Consider the following 289-nt stretch of genomic DNA (forward strand, 5'->3'; position numbering starts at 1 on the left):
CACTCACTGCTGGGAGCAGCGCCCCTCGGAACCCCGCGTCAGGTGTCCCCTGAGTTCTGACTGGGGGTGTTCTCCGAACTCGGTGCCCCCTACAGTCAGACGCCGGTGCTGCTGGGGCGGTGCTGGGCTGCAGGGCGGGGCTGCAGGGCCGGGCTCCCGTCCAGTCCTCCCTTCCGGCGCACTGCGCCTCCAGGCCTCAGTCAGTGAGCTGTCCCCCCAGGCCCCACGGAAGGTCGGCTGGCCCCTGGACGCTGGAGCCGCCGTGGTGGCCTGTGGCACGGGGGGCGCT

Source organism: Condylura cristata, unplaced genomic scaffold (genome assembly GCF_000260355.1).
Source record: "Condylura cristata isolate star-nosed mole 26May11 unplaced genomic scaffold, ConCri1.0 scaffold00042, whole genome shotgun sequence".
Taxonomy (NCBI): Eukaryota; Metazoa; Chordata; class Mammalia; order Eulipotyphla; family Talpidae; genus Condylura; species Condylura cristata.